General features: G+C 39.0%; 1 long non-coding RNA gene across 3 annotated transcripts in view; it reads right to left on the bottom strand.

The window, feature by feature from the left end:
* The window catches only part of LOC142411751 (uncharacterized), a 79,330-nt gene that overhangs the window by 45,632 nt on the left and 8,817 nt on the right, over positions 1-24,881 (bottom strand). The window contains exons 2-4 of one of the 3 annotated variants that reach the window (XR_012776257.1): positions 16,236-16,357; positions 15,786-16,005; positions 14,929-15,030 (exon numbers count right to left, since the gene is read on the bottom strand). This is a non-coding gene — a long non-coding RNA (uncharacterized LOC142411751). Of the gene's footprint in view, positions 1-11,546; positions 12,604-14,928; positions 15,031-15,785; positions 16,006-16,235; positions 16,358-24,881 lie in introns of those variants that run through there. The other 2 variants (XR_012776256.1, XR_012776255.1) reach the window with 2 other exon arrangements.

Genomic DNA, 24,881 nt, shown 5'->3' with positions numbered 1-24,881 from the left:
AGCCTTTGGGCCAAACACCAGGCAGCTGGGTGCTCTGGGAGTTTCAGATCAATATGGGAGTCACTCATACCAAACAATGATGTGACTATGGCCTTGATTCCTTAAGGATTCTCATGCTTTCCAGATGCCTGGGACATAGAGTGTCCAAGAAGTCAGGATAGCTAATAGTTCCTTTGAAAGAAATTAAATATTTTAATTTTATTTCTTGTTTTTTCAAGACATTGGAATCCCCCTCCCCCTCAACAGGAATGTAAAATTCTGCATATATTGAGTTGCTTGTAAACAACCCATTAAATGTAGCTAATGCAGTAAATACACCTGTATGACTCCAGGTTTGTATGAGCAATTCTCCAAAAGGATTCATGTTAGAAATACAAATTTAAAAGGGTATTGACAGGACTAATTTACTTTGCACCAATGGGACTGCTAACCCATATACTCTAAACATACATAGGGAAGGGCAGATATTCTCCAATGAATAACATTCAGAGGAAATGCCACCCAGACTTTAAGCTAAAGATCAGTTTGCATGCAGAACGTTAAACAAAAGCTTCTTGGCCTGCTAGTGACTGTCACACGGGTATGAAAATCTTCTTAGGGTAAACCCTAGAAAAGCTACAGAATGCATACAGCATCCCACTGTGCTTACCACTTAGTTCTGGCTCTCTCAGCAGTACTTCAGCAGGAGACTACAAATATTGCTAATCTAAAGAAGGCAGAGCAATGGGGGCTGGAGCAGAAACTATTTTGAGTGATGCGACTAATAACTCCAAAAAGATAGTAGCAGTTCCATTATATTTCACTTAGTTGCCTGTGGAACAGCCTTCAATGAGACCTATACACGAGGGTCTACATATTAGTTAATAATTTTCCAAGGTTATACTAACACTAAAAAGAAGCATTCTAGATAATTAAAGGTAATTGACCTAGGTCAGTATTCTTATTAAACAGCTACGGTGAAACACTGAAAGATGATTTGCATAGACCAGATTAACACACATAATATGAGCCAGTAGCAACATAACACGATATGTAGAACACATTGCAGCACATTGCAGAACATCCCAGCACACTGGGAACAGAGAGCCATAATTGTACCACTGGATTTAGCCCAATAGATCGGGTTTTATGCATGTGATTAAATAATACTGTAAATGAAAGAATAATGTATTCAGAAGTTGGAATTCTCAGAGCTAAATTGAATCTGGTCTACAGCGTAGATACTTAGTGCAGACCTTTATTGTGTGGTTTAGCAAGAAGAAAGCCATACAGTGCATTACACCAAAGATTCATTTAGCCTGGTATCCTGTCTCTGATAACAGCCAAAACGGATGCTTAAGGAAAGGCTATGAACACAGGACCAGTATAGGGTATGCCCTGCCAATTCTCAGCAAACCTGCAGCTTAGAAACTTCCTGAGCTGGAGGCTGGCCCTACATAAGTGTCTTCAAAGGCTCTTTATGAACTATTTTTCCACGAGTTTATCTAATCACTTTAAGAAACCAGTTGTATTTTGGCGTCTCCAACATCCTGTAGCAATAGCTTCCACAATTTAATTATGTGTTGCCTGATTATTTCACTTGTTTCATGTCAAGTGAGAAATAATAAATAATTGCTATCTTTTCACTTTCTTCATGTCATTCCTGACTTTATGTAGCTGCAGTATATCTTGCTTCCTCCTTATTGATCACCTTTTCTCAAAACTGGAGAGACTTAGGTTACTGAATCCTCCCTTGCACAGAAGCCATCACATCCCTCTGATCACGTCACTTTCTTTTGTACTTCTACAGCTTCCATCATGTTCTTGAGATGGGACAGCTGGAATTGCACAAAGTATTCAAAATGAGGTTGCACCATTTATTTTATTCTAAATGTGGAAAACATTAAGAACATCATTTATAACCACTAATGCATTTTATAGCATGCCCCAATTCCCCCTATGCAACTGGCACAGTACGTGTCTCTGTTCTTCATGTGTTTTTTCCTCAGTACAGCTCTATGCTATCATCCCTTTACCAATGCTCTGACAGCACCACATCCTTCTCCTTCTCTCCAATTTCTTCTGACCTCAAATATTAGACAGCAAGTTCCCTGACCCATATCTCTGCAAAACTAGAGGATTTATGGGGTCTCTTCCCATATCCAAGCTTTGTGCACTTCCCAGACTTACATGCTGCGTAATATCTATCGCTGCTTTCCTTTATCCTGCCCCTCTCTGCCTTAGGTTAGCAGCCGAAGCCAGAATTTTAGCTTCAGAAAGATTCTCTGCACACTTTTCAGACATTTTAAGACAAGTTTTTATATATCAAAATACCACAAGGCATTTTACCTAAAGAAATAAAGCTAAGACATACTTGCTCAGGTACAATCCTAAACATAGCTACATAAATTAGGCATGCAAATTGTGAGTCTAGTCATAAGCACTTCGCACAACCATATGGGCAAAGAAAAGTTACCTTTGGGGCAGGTTCAGCTCATGCAGGGGTCAAATTACCCTTCAGAGACGCTTATATCTCATTGACTATATTGAGAATCTAGGACACGTATGATCCTAAATTTAACATCTCAGTTAAGTGAGATGACTCTGGGATTTCACATTTCTAGGACAAAACAACCTGGGGTTATATGAAAACAGAACAGCAGTTAAGAATCCAACCCAGACTCCCTCTGCCCCAATACCTACAAGCAATAGCTAAAGTTTTAAAACCACTTTCTCCTAGGTAGATTTTGCATAGCTAAAGTCAGGCCATACAAAAATTGTAGTGGGCTGTGCCAAGCAAAATTCCCAGGGTGTTGGTTTCTGTTGGGAATAATTGCCAAATGGGGCAATTCATTGAAACTTCAGCTATTAGGTTTCTTGCTTTCCCTATAAACTTTTACAAAATGGGCATTTCAAAATGGTCTAGTTCGTATCCAAAATGCTTCTTCATGGCAAGTATTTCTTTTCAGCAACACACAGTTGGAGCTCCAGGAATAAGCAGCAAAGCCACAGCATCTGCAAACTCTCTCCTCCTTTTTCTGAACGTTGTGCAGTCCTTACATTTGAATTTCATTTCTTTTCTTGGTTTCTCAGTCTTCTAGTGTTACTTTAATGCAATTGCCTAGTTGTTAGCAGAACACTTATTGTCAACCATTTTCTTGAACCAGCCTCATGCTTCAGATTGACACAATAAAACCAAACCTCAAGACTCTCTCTCACATACAAAGGCACACAGACCAATTGGCGCTGGTTTGTGCTTGTTTCATTTTTATTTTAATTTCATTTTTTTATCATGACTGTAAACCAAAATAAACCAAAAAAAGGGATTGAAACCACAAACAGCAATGTGCACGTAAGACTTCAGCTGAAGTTTCCAAGAAGCAAAAGTACTCGGTTTCTCAGGGGAGCCTAATCTTTCACCCACATCTCTATAATCCCATGATAGCAAAGAATACATTTGCTTGCAGAATTTTATCTATGGATCTACAGTATTAGTTCTTGTATAAGGGTGAAGCTCCATAGGAAAATTAAGACAAACTGTTTATATCTCCCCTGTAAACAGGAGATGACAGGAAAATGATGAAAAAAAGAAGCCTAAACTGATCATAGCAGGAGTCAAGGAACTCAGCATTGCAATACTCTATTTTGGAGCACAACAATCAAAGATTGTTTGATTAAAATCAAAGATATTAATTCAAATTGTATCGATCATCCAAAATGCTTCCAGGCAAATGCTACATGAGAATGTTTACTTTTCCTGTATTTTGGTTAAGGATGGAGAACTACGTTTTTTCCTAGCTACTCTAGGACTACCCTTATCCATCTGCTACTTGTTTATATTGTAGGTCTTCTTGCCATTACCATGTGCTACACTTGATTTGCTCAAAGATAATTACCATACATCCCAAAACTTAATTCAGGAAAAAAAAAACCCTTAATGTTTATCCATGTTCCTTTCCCAAATGGATTTAGTTAATTCTTTATTCTACTACTACTTTTTGCCAAAGGAAATTTGTACTAGAAATGTGTATAGAAAAGAGGCTGAATCATTCAGTTTATGCACAGAGTGAGCAATTGCAATGCAAGCTTACCCGCTACACTGATCCTAGGAAGACACTTCCTTCAGTGCTTCTTCAACTGTCCTGATTGCTGTGACAACAAATAGTGGTTCTTGTGACAGGTGCAAATGTTTACTAGAATTTAATTCAAACACATCACATCATGTTGCATATTAAAGAGCAAGAAAGGCAAGATTGCTGGAAAGCACTACCCAAAACTATTATATATTTATTAATGTTGCCGTGTCATCAGGCATAAAAGAAGATAAGTTTTTCACTCACTTGAAAAGACATTATTTGCTTTGCTAACTAAACCACTGCCACAGTGGCATTTATTTTAGAATAACAAATATGATCAGAAGAGAGACATGAAAGTGTGACTCCAGATTTTCTCTGCATTAGTCAGAATGGTGAACACAGACACCAAATGCCAGAGAAACAAAACACTACAGGCTCACAATAAAGGCCAACTATAGGACGCCTCTGAACAGGCAGATAGTGCTTTGTTGTAGAGCTTGTGTGAGGTAATCAAATCTGTGATTTTTACAATCAAGCCAAAAGTGCCTCGATATGTTGGACAGGTAGCCCTGTGCCCTGTACTCAGAGATGCAGGCAATGAGAAGAACTTGTTCTGGGCATTGACGAGATGTATGGTCCCCATAAGTAACAGGAGAGAAGCCAAGGTTGTCTCTAGACAAAACTATTGCCTGAAGTGGCTCTTCTTTTAGCAGTAGAAAAATAATCGCTTCACACAATAATTGTCAGCATACATTCTTCCCAAGTAATATCTGTATATGATCTCACCTCTTGCACTCTTGCCTTCACACTGAAGAAGAGGGCACTGGGACCACAAAGCAAAAGAGGAATGGTTTGCCCTTTTGTGAAGGTTGGTTTTTTGCTTTTTTTTTCTTGATAAGTAAATAAATAATAATAATAGAAGCAAACCCATAATCCCTTTCATTCCAGTTTGGACAATTCAAAGACTTGGCAGAGCTATCCTAAGTTGCAAAGCATGCTATTTTATGAGTCTTTCTTCCTGTCCTATGCCATCACTGATAGCCTTTCTATTTTAAGGTATTCTTTCTCACTCAGTTTTTCAAAGCCAAAAGAATTCTCTTTCTCCTTGCTATTCCCTGAGTCCCCTGGTCCCATTATACCAAAATCTTGGGAAGACGCTTTCTTTTCCCTCAACTTTTCTCAACATGTTGGCAACATTTTAGTCTGTTTAGCTTTTGACAAACAAAACATACTCTTCCTGTTTGCCACTTTGGAAAGGGGTGTTTATTTGAAGGAATAGAGCCAGAGATGGTATTTTATGAAATGGCTGCTCACGTGGCTGTGGTATAAATGGTTCCTTCCTTTATTTATGGACTTGCCGCAATCACAGTGTAACTGGCTAAACAGATTTGGACATGGTTTGACAGGTCTCTGCATTAGTGCTGCCCAGTATTACATAAGTCTCACTCCTCCCAAAACAAGCCGAGCAAACTCATTTCTCTACGCTCCGAGCCCCTTATGGGAGAAGAATAAAGGTCTAGGCTGAAAATACAAACTCTGACACGCAGCCTGATGTGCTGCTCTTGCAAACTCAGTCCTCTCTCATCACCACACATTACTAGACAAAAGCTGGATTCTTGACTGAAAACAGAAATATGTTTTCAACTCCCTTCCCCATCTACCCCATCTATACTGACTCAACTATCTAAATTTAGCTTTGCAAAAGCTTCTCAAAAAGAACTAATGAAAATTATAGACTTTGTACACAATCTATTAATTTGCTCTCTTTTTATTAAAAGGCTGTTTCAAAAATGGCTAGGGCTAAATTCCAAGAAGTATAAAATCCTGCACTAGAAGATATGTAAGGAGAGCACAAGACATCTTCTATAAAAAGATTTATAATTGAGAAGGTAAATGTGTCCATTTACCAAACAGACTAAGCTTGCAGATGAAAGGGCCTTACTAAAATAATTGAAAATGTAAGCAGCATGATAGCGTTTGGAGCAGAGCTTTGGACACACACTCTTTGCAATGATTACAGCCGTGGAACTGTGCCCATCATAACAATAACTGAAGTCAGATGAGGGATGCATGTAGACAGGCCTGCTCATACAGTCTGGCTCTTGCACACTGCACTAGATATTCATTCTGATCTCAGCGGGAAAGCATGTGTTTGCAGAGCTGGCTTGGGCCGCACAAAGTTAAACTCTTTATTAAATTTTCTAGTTGGCAGTAGTCAGCAACAACTTTCAAGCATGCTAAAAAAGTTTATTTTTGAAATCCAGATTTATACAGTGGAGTGCAGCACACATTTTCTGAATCAATGTTTCACCCCCCTCCTCCTTCCCTGTGGAGATCAGGGCTGCAATTTTTCCAGAGCTGTTTAAGATTAGGACTCTAGCCCCCCCTTTCAGAAATTCCAGTTTTTAACTGGCTATGATTCCTGCAGCATAACCATTTACTACTGCTGGCACTGTTCTTAATCTAAGTTTTCGGTTTAGATCAGTTCACGGTCAAGTGATACTTCTAATTCTGGATGAAGAGGTGCTACTTCAGAAAGGAAAGGTACAAGCAAAGATTTGAGGCTAAAGCTACTTAAGTGCAGGCTGCTGTGGATAATTATATCTACAGAAACGTTAATTGCTTGACATCCCAAGTCATTTTACATCAGAAAAATATCTAACTGAATTTCATTGTAAGACGGTATTTGCATGACAGAGATGTTGAAGTTGCAATGCTTGGCCCACAGTCTTTTTGAAATTGCCACGCTGAGTAAGGGAGTGCCTTTGTGACAGCAAGGCTGCTCTGTACAGGCATTGGCCCTCCCTGACACTCACTGATTTTTATATCATTTTTGGAATCAATGCAATATAGCTAAGAGAAGATCTAGCCGGTAACACATTACTACAGCTATTTGCTTTATGAACATTATGCTTGAAAAAAGTTACCACTCTGCGCAACAGAAGGCACTGATACCCCCAAACGGTGGCTGAGAAATGAGCAGCCGGTGTGAGGGGAGGCTCCAGTTCTGCTCCTTCACTCACCCTCCACGCTGGTTATAGTCCACATGGCCTGAAGGCATGGGAACTAACCACAGTCTTAACAGGTTGTCAGCTCTAGCTCAAACTTCAATGAATTTATTTTGTAATTTTTTTTTTAAACCATGTAACTTTGATCTTTGGAAATAACCAGAACTTTTACAATCGTTTTGCCTATATTGAAAGCAGCTCTTTTTCAAATACCTGAAAAACATAAATTTTTAAACTGCCATTAAGTATCAAATTCACATTAAAAAAAAAAATCCAAAAAGTAGTTACCTTACTAACTGGATTAATCAGTAAAAGCATAAGCTAGCTCTTATAACATATAAGAACCACAGTATACATAACTTTATAAAATACGGTGGTGATCAAACTTTTGAAAGCTCAGATTTAACTACTATTGTCTAACTGTAACACACTATGCATTGATAAAGCCAATTTCTGTCACAAAAGTGATGTTATACACATACAAGTTAACACAAAAATCTTTGGCAAGTGTATTTTAAAAAACACTGCCATGCAATTTTTAAACAAGCTGAATTAAAAATAAATCTCAGAAAACTTGTCAGCACCTATAAACATAGACAAATTGACCTCTCCACCACCCCCTGCACACATTCTTGCCAAAAGAAAATTACACACAAAAATGAAACAACTTTCAAACCTATCTGCCAAACCCACAAGGGGAATTCAGATCACTATTTCTATCTATAAATGTCCATTTTAGCCGCTAAAGCAGGAGCTCCGAATATAGAACATTTAACGGCAGTGTCAACTTTTAAAATCAACTCCATAATTTAAAAACTCTCTCACTCCACTGCTCAATTATATACTGCAACCAAATCCATTTTCAGCTGAAAGCCCGTCCATCACACTGACTCTTTTTTGTAGGCTGGGGCACTGAGACATTCCTACTAAAGAAAAAGGAGGACCATTGCTGGAGTAGAATGAAGCACCTATAGCAAGCAGCAAATTTAGGTTCCACACTATAATTTTGTAAGACAAAATGTCATCTTAAAACACACAGCTTATGTTTGCAGTTTGATCAGTCATGAAATGACAAAATATATTGACAAGATTTTCAAGAAATCACTTCCATAGCTGTGCCCTACTGGGTTACACAATATAGTGACACAGTGTGAAGACCTATAAACTTTACAACCTTTTAGGCTGAGTGCTTTCTGCCAAGCACAACAGCAGCAACACCAACACACCAGAGAAGAGAAAGAATTATTCCTGCCGCTTGTACAATGCTAGTGTCTCTCTCTGGAACAGTGAATCTCCTCTGTCTCCCCTTTTTTCCATCACAAGGAGTGTGATTAGATTAGTATTATGTGCAATCATGTACCTGACAACTTAAATCTCACATTCATTGTACTCCATGCCCCTTAGGGTGAGTTTATGGCTAACCTAGTAAGAGAATGCTCTTCTCTCATGTGGAAATTACTTTATGCAATACACAGACTTTACTGATGCACTGAGAAAAAACTGAAGAGTAAGTGAGACCCTTGAGAGGATACTTCATCGCCCTCCCAAGCACCATCGAAAGAACAATTTACTGGTTTCTTGGACAGTGCTGATACATTTCCTGCTCAGAATAAAACAAACCAAGAGCCCAGCCCCTTACTTTCAATCAGGACATCCTTTAGCTTGCATTAAGAAAAAAAAAAAAGTCAGGTATAAATGATGAGCCATATTAAATCAGTTCACAGTTGAAATTTGTTTATGGTTACATAATCAGTGCAAATGGGGGAAACTACGAAGCTGCTGAGAGCACAATTCAACAACCTTCATTGGAAGAAAAAATTGCAAACTTGGAAACCTCCTCCAAATTATTTCAACTGTACACATTTTACCATTCTACATGAAAAAAAAAAAAAAAAAACAGAAAATAATTCCAAAGGAATTCTTCCAAAATGAGAAAATTAAAAAATAAAGTACAATCAAGTATAATTGTAGCAATGAATCATGAGAAAGAAGAAGAATAGGTTTTATATCATAAAATTTGCTTGATTTAAACCAATGTAACACTCATGTAGCTACAATGGAATGCTACTCCCACTGGATTTCCATTGCAATTCTGCAAACTCACATGTGGAGATACACAAAATAGGAAGTGTTCTTGGATGGAAAGTATAGCTAGCTTTTCAGTTAAAGAAACTGTGGTTGTCCATAAAACTAAAAAGCTTCAACGTAAAAATGCTTATATTAGTACAAAAACATGCAGCTGAACTTACCATGCTCCGAGGACCATCCATGAATTTCAATTTTACACAGACACAAAAAAAAGGAGAGTCAAGTCACTTAGGACATTTTCATTGAAAGAGAAGGACTTCCGATAAGTACAGGGACTAACATTTGGAATTAGCCTAAATATGCCAAAGTGTCAATGACAGTGGAATCAGTCCCAGAAAATCTCTTTTGCTTATGAGAGAGTATAAGGGGCTCCACCTAATATTTCATTTGCAATGAGAGCTGATTTCAGGGTATTCCACTTCGTTAACTTATGAAAAATGACCCTTTATGAGAAAAGTACTACATTAAAATTTAGCCTCCCCTTTTGCATCTTTATCGCTTCCTAAATATGAATAGAGGATGCACAAAACATATTTGAAGAATGAACATGATGAAACTGATGTATGGGATGGGGATGTATGGGACGTATGGGATGTATGGGAACACTGCTACACTAACAATGCTTGGCAGTGTTTTTATGTGCGAAACATCCTTAAAATGGAAGAAGGGGGACCTGGGAAGTTTATACGCCTACAGAGTGATCCTTTCATGGCATAAAGGTATTGCATCACTAGGAGGATACTGGACTCATTGCCAATCCTTGCATGACTAGGTATCCTGGAATTCTCACTGCCACCAGGTCCTTACTGGTCTTGGAGCACAGACACCAACCTGAACAAATCCAGAACTCCCTCTTGCTCCAACCCTCAGAAGAGGACTGAATCTGCAGAGACATTCAGATGTCAAAAAAGCAAAGAAGGCCTACCAAAAGTCTAGTACATTTAATGTGTATTTCCTGGTTAAAACTAGGTAATTGACATTACAGGTAAGATTCATGTCCTCACCAAGGACAGTCAGCACCTCAAAATCAGCAGGGATAATTATCTAGCAAATAACAATGCACTGAATGCACAAGAAGGAAAAGAAGGACAAAATAGAAAAAGTCCTTCAAAACATGTAACACCATTACGTTAAAACCTTCTTTGCTCTGTGGGAGAAGACTATGTATTGAACTTTGAGGAACACCCTGGGATTCACAGCTCATTCATCTTTTGTTGCCTTACATCATACTTGAGAACCAGGAATTTTTTATTTGCGATGTCTTCTCTTGAGATCATCTGTCTGCGCGTACCCCTGCAACACAGCTATTTCCCAGAGCTGCCAGCATTGTCCACAGCCAACTCTCTTCAGACTAAGTAGATTTTCCCATGTAGCATATCTCCCCTTTACAAATAATTTCTCAAAATTCATGGAAAAAAACCACACACTATGCAGACAGATTGCAATTAAGCCAGTGGGTGCAGATAAGGGCAACAAGCAATTAATGATACAAAGTATGGAGGCACCAGGTTCCATATTTTCCCCTAAAAGAAGGAAGGGGAGAGGTTAAAAAGAAAACACATATAAACCGTTACTCACATACATGTTATGCCTGCCCATTTATCCTAGTACGAGTAACTGTTCAAGGAGATACAAATACCGTAATATTTAGGCACATTTTCTTCCTTGGCACAGGTGGCTGCTGGAAACTAATCAAGTAATGAAATGTTCCAAGTTCTCCTACCATTCTGGTGGTTTAATTCTTTCATTTTTCCCTCGCCCTTAATATATGCTTTAAAAAAAAAATTAATCCAATAATTCTGAACTAACACGCATCTACAAAACAAACTCTAGAGCTGGCTCATAAGTAAACCACTCCAATTATCCCTGTGAAATAAGTTGTTGAATTTCTCTTGTCATCTTTGAAATATACTAAAAACATTTTTTCTCTGAAAACATACAGCTCCCTACTTTCAAGAAAGAGAGGAAGGCAGTTCTTGGAAACTCTGATTTTTGTTGGTTATACATGGGCAGATCCAACAGAAGCCAAAGAGACTCCTAAACGTGGCAATCTATCTGCTTCTTACAGAGCAACTTCTGGATGAGGGCAAACAGTGGGAAAGACAGATGGGAGTGTAACATATCAGCAAAGATATAGCTGATCAGAGGCTCACATCTCATTAGTGACACACCAAACTATCAGATGGTGAACCTTGTCACAAAATAAATCGATACCAGGATCAGATCCTGATTCAGGATCAGAGGTGGCATGACACCATTCTGGAAGCTCACAACTACTTCTGAGTAGGGAAGTATGGCGTTCAGGCCCGGGTACAGGGCCACAGCTTGGAAAACAAGCTGTAAACTTCCTTTTAACCATTCAAGTTTCTTCCGATTGCCAAATTCAACTGGAAAGACTCTCCAGTGTCATTGTCATCAGAGATGAACTTCTGTAATGCTCAAATAAGGGTGGTGATGAGCAGTCTACAAAACCTGAGAAAGGATTAGATAGTCCAGTCTTGCATGACTAATAATAAAACTTCCTTTAATTCAGTGCCAAAACCAAGACAATCTGAGGACCAACGCAGTCAGGAATATCACAAGAAACAACATTTCCAGAAGGAAAATAGACCCGCTACTTCTCATTAAAAACTAACATATACAAAAAGAAGTATTACAGCATTATTTCCTAAAAGAGCACCTAAGACTGCACACGGTCATTTGCTTTTAAATGGTTTTATCTCTTTGGTCCTCAGGGACTTCCAGACATATTGATAAACGAAACTGGTCTGACTACTCTGGCACCTTGGCATGTAGTCATTTAAAACAGAGACACTTCTTAACTTGTGCAAAATTGAAACATTTGTTTGAGAATAATTAGTGCCTTAGCCCAACAATGCTTGGCAGACTTTTCTAATTAGTTGAGAAAAATGATTGAGGCAAGCAAGCAAGCAGACTTTGTCAGGCATTCTGTGAAAATAATTTGGACCACGCACTTGGCTGCAGAGCCAGATAACGTATGTCATTCTTTGCTATCTTAACAGGTAGGATTAAAAAAAAATACAAGAAGAACAAGAAACAACCATCTGGCACATGAAAACTGAATTGAGAGGACTTTTCACATTTCCTAGTGCAGCTCTTCTGTGTTCTCTGTGTGAGCCACAATGATCAAGTCATACTGTCTTAGGCCCCAGCAAATTACTTATTTTCTTTTGTATTTCCTATTGTATAGTCAGAACCAGAGCTGAAAATATTCATTGTGAGTCACAGGCTGTGCAGGTCCCAGAACAATATTTGCAGAGTATTCATGCTGGGATAGCCAACTGTGCTTTCCTTCTCCAGGGATGTTTTAACGTGCAGAGCATGTTCAAGGCAAACTGGGATCAGGACAATATCAAATCCCCACATGCTTTTGTAGGCTGTACAACTTCCAGACATGTTTCCTTTCTGAGGTCCTTCCAGAAATTAGCCTACTAGCAAATGAAGACAAAACTCAAGGTGCCATGTAACTTAACTATACCAAACCAAATTTCACAGAATTAATTTAATAAATATGACAATGTAACTGTTTGCTATTTCAAGGTAAGCATTCATACATTAGTGCAACTAAATTAGGCACATAATATAGTTAAAAGCGTTTTGACATCCAGGCATATCAAGAACTCATCTCTGTATTTTACATTATTTCAGTTTAAGGAGCAATCAAGAGAAAGCAAATTTCAAGTTTTAAACATTGATTCTACATGAATCTATAACACAAATCAGCTGGTCAAACCATTAGATGTAAATGGATATGTTGCAATTTATAAACTTAAATTTATGAAATAATTACATTTGCCAGCAACATTTACATATTTCCCATGTCTGCAGCATTTAAGTGGTAGCCATTTGGCCTATTATGCTTAGATAACCACCTGGAACTCCTTCCTGGGAAAGTTCCCAAGTCTAGACACTAGAAATCACATATGCTTCCAATTATAAGAAACTATTACTATAAGGCCAACATAAATCTCCTACATCAACAATCAGTTGCCAATTATATCACATTCCACAACAAGCCTTCTTACTATAACTAATTTATGGAATGCTTGGCTTAGAAAAATCAATAAAATTAAGAGAAAGGGAGAGGTAAAAATATCAGACCTTGACATCAGAGTGAACATTTGAACCCAAATATTAGATTGGTGAGGCAAAAAAGCTGCAATGAAGTGGATCAACAGAACTATAAATTGTACAATATAAAAAGATTCATTGTGCAAACAATGATGGCTGTGTTATCCACAGTATTCATCACACTCATTCCTGCATCATGCGTACAAGATTCTGTGAAAAAGATTTAACAAAGATATTACTAAGTGTTTTCTTCTCTTGCTGTGCTATACATCTACCCCACAAGAGGCCAAAACTGCCGTAAGGCTTTTTGAACAGTGCAACAAAATCCAGTGGGATGTGTTCCACTTTCTGTTGATAACTTTTAAATGTTTTTGCATTACGATTGTAAACAGCAACTATCTAAAAATCAGCTGATTTTTAGGAAATTCTAGAAAGCAAAGATGATTCAAAATGAGATTAGTGGGGAAACAGCCTTTACCAAAGCCAAACTGCATACGGCGGTGGGGGGGGATCACATTTTATACATACAGAGAGAGAGAGATCACACTTAAAAGGACTACTGAAAATACTTGAAAGTCACCTAAACTAGTAGAGCATTTTTCCTTTGCATTTCCCACTGAGTGGATTGATTGTATTCATCTGCTTTCTATAACCAAGCAATATTACCTTAATATATATGGATATCACTATACTACTTTAAGTACAATAGAATTCTCTATGGCAAATTGTTAAGTGTTTAAATAGAAACACTATAATTTGCAGTGTTAAATTGCAAATTTGTTCTGAAAATTATCATTTCCCCCAGTTTATAGATGGGAAAAAATATCCAGCAATACAAGGATTACAGTCTTTGTTTCCAGGACTGGTGCCTTCTGAAGATTGTAGTCCCCCTTCCCAGGCAAATCAACCTTTTCAGGTTATCAGTTTTCAAACATGTTGATCTGTTTTGTTGGCAATATCTCATAAAGGAAGCATTAAATGCAAGCAACATAAAACTGCTCTTTTTCTACTTGTCATTTGACATTATGTTTTCTTCTGTAAAGTCAACTTTTTGACTAGTAAAGTCAATCAAGAATTTGTGTGTAATCTATCAGTTCTGAAAGGAAATTCCCAGGTCCAGCCCAGACAACTTCATGAACATATTAATTTCAGCATGAAGTCCAGCAGATATTTGGTCTAAACAGGAATAAGAGCTTCACATCCCTCCTTAGCTGGATTCAGATTCTTTTGGTTGAGACTTGTGCAATGTTTTCTACTGGAATGTTCCCCTTTGCACAAATAACCAATATTCAGTAATGGAAAGATAGGTCTAACTACATAAACCAGGGAGCTAGGGCAATCACCTTGGATGTGGGAAACCAAGGCTAAACTACTGAATTGATATTTACAGAATGGGACATCCTAGCAGAAATGCAGAAAGCCAGGCTCAGACTCCATCAGCCAGTAAGTAGGATGCTTAAGCCACCTACCTGTACAGCAGAAGTCCACTTGAGAACCCTGGTCAACAGGACACTAGCTAACCAAAACCTCCATTTGTCAACTGAAACACTTTTCCAATACTTTTATCCTACGGAAGTGTGGAACAAATTCATTTCTGATAGGTAGAAACCTGAAGAACGCGAACACAATTCCTCTCTCAGAGCTTTCCTAATGCTAGAGATATATACATTTTGGCATATACCAACCTCAGTAATTTGTGATTTATCATACTGTTTTGCCATAAAGGACAGCATTTTAGAATCACCTCCACAGTACAATTACAAAGATATAGATGACAGTGTGTAGACCTGTAATTGAAGGAAAAACATGACAAAGGTTAAAATCTTGAACAGTCCTTTGAAATCTAAATGAGACTATTCCTGTGTGTTCTTCTAGACCCCTGCTGCTGTAGTACCTCAGCATCCACTGTTATCATCACTTGTATTAAAAAAAAAATAATAATAAGGAGAGCAAAATTTTATAAAGCTGTCTCCTGAAATTACTAGAGAAAAGTTTAATACGTGATTGCATTTAAGTTCAACAAATTCCTGGCATTCCTACAACTGTACAACATTCTAGGAAAAAAATTATACTTGCTAAATTGCTTAAAGTATTTTTTCCTAAATACCATGAATTGAAGAGAAAGTTGGTCAGAATTTTAATTCCAGCAACAGCTGAGAATCAGAAATACTTCTGATAGATGGAAAATATAGCATTAAGACTGAAGTTTTTCTCCCTCCCACTCATTAGAAGTAGTTTGTTCCTTGGAACAAAGGAGTCACCATAATAACACGTTGGCTAGGAATTACCTGGCACAAGACTTAAAGTCATAGTAACACAAGGAATATTAACTTTCATTACAGGATTTTCCACAAGTTAATATATGCAGCAAAGCACACTAGTGAGAGAAAAAGGGAATTTAGGCACAGGAGACTCAAGGTCAGTCTCTATTTCTCCATATTTGAGGTCTTTAATCTTCAGAGCATGGAGGTGTCAGCACATACATTTTATTTGAAAGGTCCATCAATAGTAAAATATGGAGAGTAGTTATTCCCTTTCATACCTCAGAACTGATCTACATTCCAAAGAATTCTGAACAGCTCAAATGTTGCTGAGACTACAATAATAATGCAGTTAGATACATTGTGCAACCATTAACTTTGGAACAGTGCACATTCAACTTGGTCCCCCATTCTTCCTTTTAAAATGGAGTACGTTATCTTCCGTGTTAATGTATCTAGTTGCACCAGTCAGTGGCTCATTCAAAGTTTAGCAAAAAAACCCTGGAAAAGTATAGATGCGAATGAATCATGTCAAACAAATTAGAGTTTTCCCCAGAACAAAGGATGGTTTAAAAAGCCACAGCTTCTCAGTATTATTTTCAGATTAAACCAGATATAATTACAAATGAATCAATTATCAGAATGATAATTTCATGGACAGCACATTAATTCATCTCTTTTCTCATTTCTTAATTACCCACTTTATAACACCAAGTTATATTACTATTTACCTTTAAGCAATTCCCAAAAATAACATTGTGTGAGGCAGAGGCACTTTGAGGTGGTTTTATTGATATCTTCAAAGAGTAAAGACTTGGCTCAGTACTGAAAAAGAGGAAAATTCATGCTTAGCCTGGGAAAAAAAAAACAAATCTGGATTTAGATTAATCATTCAAAAGCAAAAAACACCTGTTTTTTATGTTCTTAAGAACTTTATATGCCCAATAGTTTTGCATTAATGTGCCTCACTTCTGTGAAGAACTTAAAACTTTATATACTTTCAGTCACTGCAATTAACTTTTTTCAGGTTTGGGCTCTAGAGAAAATCCCCTAAACATCTAAACAAAACCCATTTTTCTGACAAGTGGCTTAGTACTTCAGAATGTGGGGTTTTTGTTGTTTGGGGTTTTTTTTATATATACTTGTGTAGTGCTTAAGACTAATACAAAATAACTAATGGCTAAATCCCATTGAGTTTCAGTTAAATACAGGCTTCCCACCTACCATAGTTAGTTTTGAAAGTATACAGATATCCAAAAATACAGATCAGTACCTGGCTGGATTTTCAAAAGTACATAATGGTTTAGGCCCTGGTTTTGATACATTTCAGCAGAAGCTAGACACTTTCCCTGGTTAGACTCTTCTGAAAATTCTAGAAGGTGCCTGCCTGCATGTAGGAATTTTTTAATCCTGATGCTGCCTGCCCCTGAGCGCTTGACTTTACATACAATTAGCCTTTGAGTGCCATTACTCATTTTTGAGCATTTAAATTTGTAAGTCTACAGTACAGATGTCTACATATACTGTATTACTGCTGTACTATCTATATGCAGTTGATTATTTTTTAATGTATATGAAGAATTAGATCATGACATACAAATAAAGCAGCAAAATATCAAAAGCTTTCATTGACTTGACAGAAAGAACTGTTGAAGACAATCAGACCAACAATCCTTAAATTAAAATTCACAAATAGGCCATGACATAATACATGCTATCAACTGAATAAGGCAATCCACTCAACTGAGTCAAATAGTCTATGGATTAAGGATCCCCAGACACCGTACATTATAATGACAGGAAGAAACAATGTGTAACACAGCTATCATTGCAACAACATTTTCTTACACATGACAGTATCCAACTGGCCATGAGTACAGGGCACTTTTTCTTTTTTCCCAGGATGTCAGAGACAGCTTTAATTATAAAGCTGCAATGAAATCAACAAAACAATGAAGATAAATAGAACAGACTATCTAAAAATAATATAGGCATATTAGCTAGGATTTAATGTCTCTGTGTATTACACATGGCCAGTACTGCAGTTGGTAATTTAATTGAGATCAGATTGTCTGATACATTGAAGAATTACAAGCAATCCCATAATTTTGTCTTTGAGATGCTAGCGTGACAAGGACTATTGTTACAGCTCAAACACAGATCTCTGACAATGATGAGAGCTTGTTATCTAAGCATGTTACATCCATACAAATGCCATGAGTTCTCATTCGTGGATGCAAACAGCAGGAAAGAAAATTTGAGAAGAGATTGTGGCGTACTGGTCACTGTAATGTGTTACTTGAGGAACAGGGAGCTCCTGATTACATGGTGAAATCACACAAAGCAGTAAGATACTTACTGTGAAATGCAGGATAATTTTTCTTTTCCTGAAGTAAGTTCCCTCCCCATTACATCTGTTAATGAACACTTTTATTTCTTGCTTTGCTCTCAGGAGTAAAGCCCATAATCTTACTGAAAAACCAGTACAATAAAAAAAGAGCTAAAAAAAATGGGAAAACAAAGAATGAAAATTGTTTTACCTTCTTGGCCTTCAGAGCAGCAAGGGCAAACAGTAACCTTGGCAGCCTGTCAAATGCTTTTTAAACTAATATTGAAAGAGAGCAGCATAAGTAATGGACAACAGCTAAGGCAGGGCATGGAAATATAGTAGCGGAGGAAAGTTCTCATACTCACACTGTTTCACGGTCATTGAAATGGCACAACATTGCCACAAAAAGCTTTTCCAGATAGTTTTGAGTGACAACAGTAATACTTTATCCTCTGCTTCAGGCCACAGCTATGAAAAAACTGGAGGTACTCGAAAACTCCTCTCTCAAGAGTTTAGGGGGATGGAGGGCCATGCAAAGATGAGGGATCATGTAGGGGTAGAACTCTTTAGCCAGATACTTCTTTTAAGGTTTCCATAAACATCTAGACCCTTCAAGCTACTGGCAACCACCTCAAGTTTGAGATCACAGGGCCGCTCAGCTTATCCCACTATCTTCCCTCTTTTTGCTTCCTATCTTACAGCATCCTTGGACTTCAACTAAACCAAGGTTCCTACATAATTTGTCTCCTCTTTCCTCTGTATTCATCCATCAGGAGCTGGGATGATCCCAAAATAAAAGCCATCTCCCTGCCCCATGGGTATACACAATAGGAAACGTAGTAGGTATGGTTTTGTGCAGTTTTGTGCAAAGGTGATTGGGAAGAGGAAGGGAGAAACACAGGGAAAGATATTGGGGCTGAACAGCACTGATCTTGGAAACAAAACCTGTCCTCTCACTTAGGGGGTTTGCTCACTGCATCTCTAGAAACTAAGACACAAACCTACAGCAAAGGAGCAGGAAGAAACGAAGTTGTGTAAATCCAGTAGACCTCCCCTCCTTCCCTTTATCAGTCAGTTATCACTTAATAGCAGCTCCAAACTGACACCTGAAGGCCAGTAAGGTTTGAATGTTATTCTTCAGAGCCAATTGTTATATTCAAGACACAAAATAATGTATTTTGTGTAAGTTATAGTATGTGACCCCAAATATACTACCAAAACCAGCACAAAATCCAAAAGCAGATTGTCATGTTTTAAAACTTCAGCCATATCTTTCACTCATTCAACAATAGCATAAATAGCAGTAACCTCATTCAACACATTAATCATCACCTACCATAACTTAGAAGAGAATTTTTCACTTAGCTTTTTAATAAACAGAACAAAAGCATTTGCTCAGTGTAGTATTCACAGAGCAAACAGTGATTCTCACCATATACGAATGCAAAGCATACCTTAACAGCCTACTGCGGAGATTTGTTTTCCTGATTATGAAGTTAAGCAGTGAAATACATAGAAACCGGGAAGCCATTTAGGAGGTTAAAAGCTAGAGTCAAGATAAGACAACCACACAGATTTGATAAAGGATAATAATAAAAAAAATAATTCTACATGAAACAATTACTATTTTAAAATTTTTCTACAAGAAAAATGCACAGAAGGAGATAAATGCATTGTGGAACTCCTTGCAGACTTGAACTACTTTTGCTCTCGTATTTTTACACTATGCCTTAAAAAGGAGGCATTGATGTGATTTCTATATCTAACTCATATTGGGAGGCTGGGGTAAGGTGGTTGTTTTGATTTTCTGAACCCACAGAAATGCAGTATTTAGTAACAGCGTGTGACAATAGCCTTGGCAGTATTTCCAGAAACTGCAAACATGCCTATACCCCACCCATTGTGCCGTACAACATACACAGCCCTCCATCCTCAGGTGGGGAAAAAGGACCTCATACAGAGAGAGCTGTAAGGATTGATCCTGTGCCCAGTGGAGGCAGTGAGGATTTTGCCACTGAATTACATGTAACAGAACCATTAATTGGGTTACCTGCAAGAGAGAGGATAAGAGCTGTTAAAAAGAAAGGTGGGATGAAATAAACACAGCACTGATGCAACAGTAACCATAATACAATCAGGGATAATTTGTGACCTAAATGAGAAACAGAGGTAGGGACATAAATTTTTGAAGTTCTGTATGAAACATTAGATGTGCACCTTATTAAAGATGATGGGATTTGTGTCTCTAATTTGGCCTGAAGTGCACACAATGTCTTATCCTTAAACATTTCTGCAAGTACATTTTTCAAGTTCTCCGCAAGGGAAGAAGAGGAGGAGTACTGATTATGTGGCCTGGGGTGAAATGAGCCATTCATCAATAATACAGCAGCAGCAGGAAAAGGGATAAAGTTAGCCAGAATAGGGCATAACTAGCAAGTAAAAGATAGAAAAAGGCAGAAAAGGTGATGGTAAGGATACAGAGTTAACCAAAGACAATATGAATGATAAATAGAGGGAGGCACAGACTGTAAAAAAAGAAAGCGCCATTCAACAGCAGTGACAGACTAACGCACATTTCCAGGGTGGACGGACTCAGGGATCAGACAAGGCTCAAGGAGCAGCTGCATGTGTATGTTACTGACAAAACAGACAGACGTTACAGAGATGACAAATGAACATTATGTCCCAATATCAACAGAGATGGACAGAGGACTGATTCCTAAAATAGGACTATATCTTCCAGAAGTAGAAACTGAAATGCCATGGGAACTTCGACTCATATAGTTGCAGATGCTGTTTTATTCTAAGCAATGATACAACATCCTAAATTCTCAACAAGAAAGAAATTACCTTCCAAACTCATCAGAAATTAAGCTGGAGAAGCAAACAGATATTAACATTCCTGGTTAGACATGGATGCACTTAGGATGAGAGTGGTAGTGAAGTACGGAGAAGCTCCTTTTTCCTAGAGCCGTATCCCAGCTGAAGACAGATACATCACACTTACTTCAGAGACCTGCTTAGACCCAGCAAGCAAAACAAACAAACCCCTACTTTTTGGAAGAAAGTAAAATTCTAATGAAAAATGTAAACTCCAACTCTTCTAGTTTTCCATGACTTACAAGCAAACCTCAACACCTAGGCTACTAAAACTCTCACCCCTGAGGCACTCCTGTAGCTTTTCTGCAATGTTCATCAAGCCAGCAGAAGATTTAATGGAAGAAAGTGAGAAATGCTGCATCCAACAGAAAGCAGTAGGAGCTGAGGACAGACAGCCCCCAACTCACTAACATGGCAGGGGTGAGGGACTTGGAATCACTCCCAGTTGGTGAAACTAGCATCCAGAGACCACCATCACCCAAGGCTTGGATTCAGCACTCACTTCAATGAAGTGGCACGTAGCTTTCTGAGTGGCTAAGACATGTCTGTTATCTTCCATGAAAAATAAAGAGGCAGGCAGACCCTTTTAACTGTCACAGTTGCAGTTTGGCAGTGGGTGATCAGGCTACACACTTAGGGAAGGGGAAAGAGGAAAACTAAAGGCAACAGCAAACCACCCAGAGCAAACCATGCCCACATAATAACAGTAAGAAAAGGTGAACTCCAGAGATGGATCAGTTTTCACCTGCCTTCCTTAAAAAGCAGTTGTGCAGCTGGAAGAAAAGTAGCTCTCTGAACACAAAAGAAGCACCAAAATGGATGCCACTTGGTAAAAAAGAAGCTAGGGAACTAATATGTCTGACCTTTGTTGACAAGCGAGGTCAGACAGAGTTTAATAAAAGATGAGATCACAAACCTGCTGGAGAAATGGCCTGATAAAATTAGCTTCAAATGCTTTAAGAAAGCAAATGTTCTCACAAACATCATGAGATTATTATTATTTTATTTCTTTTTATCTAGAAAATTGTCTGAACAGGCAAAAATAAAGCCATGGGCATAATGCTCAATTTCAAAAGGTATATTAATTTACTGTAAAGATAATAAGACTTGGAAGACAAGATGGATACCATCTTTGACTGGAGTTGGTGGAATGAAAGCAAGCTGTTTCCAACTGCTAAATGTACCAGACAGTTCGAAGGAAAATTAAATGTGTGTTTGGTAAGAAAGCACTAAAGGACCACATCAGAGAGCTCAGTGAATAAAATTCTCCTGTTGCTGAGGAAGTTTGAGGTGGGGCCCCAGGCTCAATTACAGCTATTCCCTCCTGGGCACCAGCCTCCCTGCTTCCCCAGGCATCAGCTGGAACCATTGCCCCACTTCCTGACAGCAAAGACTGAGCGTGTGCAACTGACACAAAAGTCCCCCCAAAACTCCTCTAGCCACTGATCCCCCAAGTGACTTTCTGAAATGAAGAGCAATCCATACACTTATATGAAAAGCAGAAGGATGGGGGTATTTTTAGGAGACTGAAGGAACATTGAAAAGGAAGAAGGAGAAATCATGGGGGAAAAATTGGATTTTGTTAGGTTTAACTTTGATATCAAAATATAGACTTATACTTTTGCATCACCAAATATAGACTTACCTCATGATATCTGAAAAGTCGTGGCAGTCAGGTGAAGACCCTGGTGACTGGAAGAAGGGAAACATTGTGACCATTTTTAAAAAGGGTAGAAAGGAGGACCTTGGGAACTACTGACCTGTCCGCCTCACCTCTGTGCCTGGGAAGATCATGGAACAGATCCTCCTAGAAGCTATGCTAAAGCACATGGAGGACAGGGAGGTGATTCAAGACAGCCAACATGGCTTCACCAAGGGCAAGTCCTGCCTGACCAACCTAGTGGCTTTCTATGATGGAGTTACCACATCAGTGGACAAGGGAAAAGCAATGGATGTCATCTGTCTCGACTTCTGTAAAGCCTTTGACACGGTCCCCCACAAGATCCTTCTCTCTAAATTAGAGAGACACAGATTTGATGGGTGGACCGTTCAGTGGATAAGGAACTGGTTGGATGGTCACATCCAGAGGGTAGCAGTCAATGACTCAATGTCCAGATGGAGATCAGTGACAAGTGGTGTCCCTCAGGGGTCCGTACTGGGACCAGTGCTGTTCAGTATTTTCATCAATGACATTGACAGCGAGATCGAGTGCACCCTCAGCAAGTTTGCAGATGACAAGCTGAGCGGTGCAGTTGACACGCCAGAAGGACGGGAGGTCATCCAGAGGGACCTGGATAAGCTGGAGAAGTGGGCCCTTGTGAACCTCATGAGGTTCAACAAGGCCAAGTGCAGGGTCCTACACCTGGGTCGGGGCAATCCTCGGTCTCAATACAGGCTGGGGGATGATGTGATTGAGAGCAGCCCTGTGGAAAATGTGGTACTGATGGATGAAAAGCTAGACATGAGCCAACAATGTGTGCTCGCAGCCCAGAAGGCCAACCATATCCTGGGGTGCATCAAAAGAAGCGTGGCCAGCAGGTCGAGGGAGGTGATTCTGCTCCTCTACTCTGCTCTGGTGAGACCTCACCTAGAGTGCTGTGTCCAGCTCTAGAGCCCTCAGCACAAGAAGGACATGGAGCTGTTGGAGCGAGTCCAGAGGAGGGCCACAAAAATGGTCCGAGCGCTGGAGCACCTCTCCTACGAGGACAGGCTGAGAGAGTTGGGGTTGTTCAGCCTGGAGAAGGGAAGGCTGCAGGGAGACCTTATAGCAGCCTTGCAGTACTTAAAGGGGGCCTATAGGAAAGACAGGGACAGACTTTTTAGCAAGGCCTGTTGTGACAGGACAAGGAGCAATGGTTTTAAACTAAGGAAGGGCAGGTTTAGACTGGATTTAAGAAAGAAATTTTTTACAATGAGGGTGGTGAGGCCCTGGAACAGGTTGCCCAGAGAGGGAGTGGAGGCCCCATCCCTGGAAACATTCCAGGTCAGGTTGGATGGGGCTCTGAGCAACCTGATCTAGTGGAAGATGTCCCTGCTCTTGCAGGGGGGTTGGACTAGATGACCTGTAAAGGTCCCTTCCAATCCAAAGCATTCTATGATTCTATTATTTTAATCACCACTAAGATGTACAAATTTGAGAAAACATACAAGTGAATGGTTTTTACAGCATACTGTATCTTCCAATGCCCTTTTCAATTGTTTTCATTGTAGTGCAGAAAATTCCACAAGCTTGATAGAGGACAGGTCCACCTTCTCAGGTTACTATAAAAGGAAAAAAAAAAATCACCCTGTTTCAAACACCCTATAGTCTAAGGAAGAAGGCAAACAGGCAAACAATAGGAGTGCAAACAACATGTTCACAAACAGATGCACCAAGCAGAATAACTTCCCCAGAGTAATGCAGCAGGCTGCACCTCCCCCCTTCCAGTGATAAAGCCTAAGTAGTCCTAACTTCCAACTCAGGAAACTGCCACTTCCACTAGATCAAACAGACGTTCTTGACATGCTCTGTTTTATTCATAGTCAGATTAGAAAATTTCTTGGAAGAGACATGTATATCATTTTCTGTGAGATCCCCGGGGACTTGGGTGCTGACTGGAGGACATCCCTGCACAGAGCACTCAGCATTAGCACATACGCTGGCAGACTAAATTGGGTGGAAAAACAAACGACACTGAGAAAGGACCCCACTCAAATGTGCTTTGTCAGGTTAAGGCTCAGATGTGAATTCATGCAGTTCTGAGACAGGAGTGCAAACATCTGTTAGACACAACAGGTTCAACTCACTGATGGGAGGCAGCTTCTTTAAACTGTTCCAACAGTGCAAAACAGTTTTCAGACAAGCTTCAACTCTTCTAGGAGAATTCCCCAAGGAAACCATCGCATGACATGTCATGGTATTAGGTCAGCAATTCGCTAGTCCTTGTCTGGCTGTTGGTACAGGAGGGTACGGCAAGAGCCAACACTTCAGTACTTGAACAATATCGCAAACAGCTAGAAATACATTAGAGCAGCTTTTAATCAGCTCTCTTTTTATACCAGGATAAGGCTTGGCCTGTATTTAGTTGAGTATAAAATGGCTTACAGCAATTTTTTCCTTCTAAACTTGTATGTGCTAGGGAGTCTGGACTGGAGATAGAATAGATATTAAAGTAGTACGGTGCAGGCA

This window comes from Mycteria americana, chromosome 6 (genome assembly GCF_035582795.1).
Source record: "Mycteria americana isolate JAX WOST 10 ecotype Jacksonville Zoo and Gardens chromosome 6, USCA_MyAme_1.0, whole genome shotgun sequence".
NCBI classification, from domain to species: domain Eukaryota; kingdom Metazoa; phylum Chordata; class Aves; order Ciconiiformes; family Ciconiidae; genus Mycteria; species Mycteria americana.
The sequence above is the reverse complement of the archived record's forward strand: the minus strand, read 5'-3'. Positions and strand labels throughout refer to the sequence as shown.